Source organism: Syngnathus typhle, linkage group LG2 (genome assembly GCF_033458585.1).
Source record: "Syngnathus typhle isolate RoL2023-S1 ecotype Sweden linkage group LG2, RoL_Styp_1.0, whole genome shotgun sequence".
Lineage (NCBI taxonomy): Eukaryota > Metazoa > Chordata > Actinopteri > Syngnathiformes > Syngnathidae > Syngnathus > Syngnathus typhle.
This window is the reverse complement of record NC_083739.1, coordinates 11,899,504-11,903,234: the sequence shown is the minus strand read 5'-3', so window position 1 is coordinate 11,903,234 and position 3,731 is coordinate 11,899,504.

The following is a 3,731-nucleotide window of genomic DNA, read 5'->3' as shown; positions in this document are numbered from 1 at the left end:
ACAGCTGGAAAAGTGCGTGCGTGTATGCGCGTGTGTGTGTGTGCGTGTGTGTGTGTAAGTAGGAGGAGCTGATGCCCTTCCTACATTCAAACGTTTACTTAAAAAATTGACTTGTTCCTGCTAGATATAAGGTTAAAGGACAGAACATATTGTGACATTACTTGAGACCCCAAGTCGTTTATCATGCTGTCCACAGCCTCCTGCTCTGGGGATATATTTAAATAGTATCTGGGGAACCATTTGATTCCCAGTGGAACAATCTTGGACTAAAAATAAAATAACCCTTGATTTTTTTTTTTCTATCCAAACCCAGAATTACTCATGCACCATTGTTGTATGCACAAAAATGACAGCTCTAATAAAAACACTGGGTTGTAGTAGAGTTGTAATAACAAAAAAGGATGAAATGATGAATAAAATAAAAAACATTACTGAGCCCACACAATGGACAATGAAAGAATTGAGTAACCTCCACCAAAACAAAAAAAAAATGGAGCTTTAAAGGCATTTTGTATAGAAATCTTTAATGAAATGACCATCAAGTCCTGAAAACTAAATAACATACTGCCTTTTAACTCCTAAAAAAAAAAAAAAACTATTAAATCACAGCTTTTCAGCTATTGACTCTAATAACTGTGATTTAAAAACATTGAAGTGCCCGATAAATAAAGCGAGGTGAGACTATCGAGTCATCCGTCATCGTTCGACTGTTCTGTTATTCTCCTTTTGCCAGATAGCAAATGATGTATGAGGTCAGTTTTGTTGAGCTTCAGTGATGGCATAGCCAGTTGTGCATGATAATAACCCTGTTGTGAAAAGGCCTCTGCTGCATGACGTCATCCCTGCGACTTTCACCACCATCCGAGCAGCACTCCGAAGGTCATTGTTGCCACTGTAACATACAAATTGTGCATGCTAGCAGACAGGAAAGTGGAGTTTACATTAGTTGAGACAATTATAAATCCTCCTTGTAAAAGTGGAGAAAGCAGGAAATGATGATCTCCATTTGCTTTTTGCGCAGCTTGAACCCATTAGGAAGTGTTAGCTTTCCACACCCTTCCCAAGAGACTTTCATGCTCACTCTCGCATGCGGGAATGACGTTAAAGCTCTTAAACATGCACATGCGCACACTTACCAATCAGGTTGATATAATGTTTGGGAACCGACAATCACTCCATCCAGTCAGAAAGTGCCAAGTTATCAAAGTTCCTTCTTTGGCTGCAGTAGTAGAAATTCGGTTACAGCAGGTAATGCATGAAAACATGTGTCGATGAAGCAATTTGAGAGGGGAGTTCCCAGCGTCGCCATGATGTCAGCGCTCTCAGTGGTGCTAATGTCCCCGGCCGGGATTTAGTACGGTTGTAGGAGCTGTGATTGATTCACCAAGACGCTACAATATGCAGAGGTCTGTTTCAACCGTAATTTTCAGACTATAAGTCGCACCGGAGTATAAGTCGCACCAGCCATAAAATGCCCAAAAAAGTGGAAAAAAAAACATATATATGTATATAAGTCGCTCCTGAGTATAAGTCGCCCCCCCACCCAAACTATGGGGAAAAAAACGCGACTTATAGTCCGAAAATTACGGTAATTACCTCCAAAGATGTATTTTTTTTGTTGCCACCTACTTATTGTTACCACTAACATTTTACCTTGGGATAAGAAAAGTAAGATTATAAAACAGCTTTCAGAAGGATAATGTCATTTTTATTCATTGAATAGCCAGAAGCTGCGGCAAGACAAAAATATAAACATATGGACATGACCGATCAGGGTGGAAGCCGGTCAAGTGTCCACTGTAAAGATTTGTGATCTCACAGGCCAGCTTAACATCATCCACCTGTGGAGCCCTCCTTGCAGTTCTGACTGGTTTGTTTTGTCTTATCAGTTTCTCTTCTTGTGTCAAGGTCCGCGTGCCTCTCCTGCACCGATAGTAAAGGGAATGAAAAGAGCCACTTCGATTGCTAAAATACCCTGACTTGGTCTAAGCTGCCTCGGCACGGATTTCGGCCACACCTCATGTTAGACTTGCACAAAAACATGGCTCTATGAACTTTGCATGACAAGAGTGATCCTCGACGATTTGGAAGCTGCACAGACTACACATTCTTCAGAGAAATGTGAAGGAGGAGACCATTATTCTCTGCATTTTTTTTTTTAGCTCCCTGTAGGCTGAGTAATTCCCCTGCTTAATGAAACCTGCTCATGTTGTCAGGATACTTGATGGTGAGAGTCTGGGGTAATATTTTCTGACTGGGGTAACATCGGTGCTTCCAGCGGGCCGAATCGAGGCCTTTAGTTGTCACAGTGCGGAAGCCAGTCCCTTAAGAATGGCATGAGGGCATTCTTGAGGGTTTGCATGTTCTCCCCGTGCCTGCGTGTTCTCCCACGCAGGTATGGGGAGAACATGCAAACTCCACACAAAGAGAACCCTGTACCTTAAAACTGAGGCAACATGCTAGCCAGCTCACCACCATAATAAGAGGTGTTTTTAAAAATATATCCCTTTTATATACTGCAGATAAGCTGTTCTGCATCATACAGCAAAGGTGGCTGTTCGGGTGTACCTTGTAGACTACCTATTATTTTCGTAGGTGATTTATGATTGGCTGGTTGCAAGTACAGTATACATGATTGATGGACCCTTGGGTGCTTATAGCATAACATCCATTGAAGATAAAGGAGAGGTTTAAAATAGCCTGAACATGTACCATGAATGTATCCATGATATCACCCTGAGATATGATCCCACATCAATTGTGCCACTCAACACAAACCTATTAGCACACATAGTGGTGCTGTGTGGCAAAAACGAAGCATTTTTTGATTATTTAATTTTGCAACTGTTTTAATATTGTTGCAGCTACTGACAGCACAGTGGATACAATGAATGAATACAGTTCATTAAATGACGTGTATTTTTTAGTATAAATTCCTAAATATTGCTTCTCCAAATTTGATGTTTGTTTGCACTAAGCATAAACGTGTTTGTTGTTATGCTTGGTATTTCTGTTGCAAACCCTTCATTTAAAATCCTGTGCCGCACTTGTTGATTTATTTCTCAGTACAATACATTTGAAACCCGTCAATTAGAATAATTTTATACATTTATAACAATTAAAGTTTATAAATTTGCATTAGATATTTACGTAATACAGCTTGATTTAGGATCTGCAGCGTGCAATTATTGAAGCACTCAAAGACTCTTAACCAATTAGTTTCTACATCCAACTATGGACAGCGGACAACTTTTCAATCTGTTCAATGCAATCTTACACTGCCATCTGCTGGAGGACTTACAGATGTACCAAACGGAGGCTGGAAAGTGTCAAATACAGTAGAAGTTATGGAAAGACCTTTGAATTTAAATGGTCTCAAATACATTATGAGGTCAAGACATTTAAGATATCAACTCTTGATAATGCACAGCTATAAAGTGAAAGTCATCATAAAGCTGACTGAGAAAATATCAAGTTTTTAAAAGCTGCCTATAATTAAGAATATAAGAATCTAAATGATAAACATTCTGTTTTGATGATCACTTCATAATGTTGATGCCTATAAATAAAAAACATAATTGAAAGTATATAAAAACATATTGAATTAGTGTTTCAAAAATTGTGTACGTGCGTACGTGTGTGCGCGCGTGTATGCGTGTGTTTGTGCGCGTGTGTGCGTCTGCGCAAATTAACAATTAAATTCAGCTCAATTTATATATTGATTTTGTTTT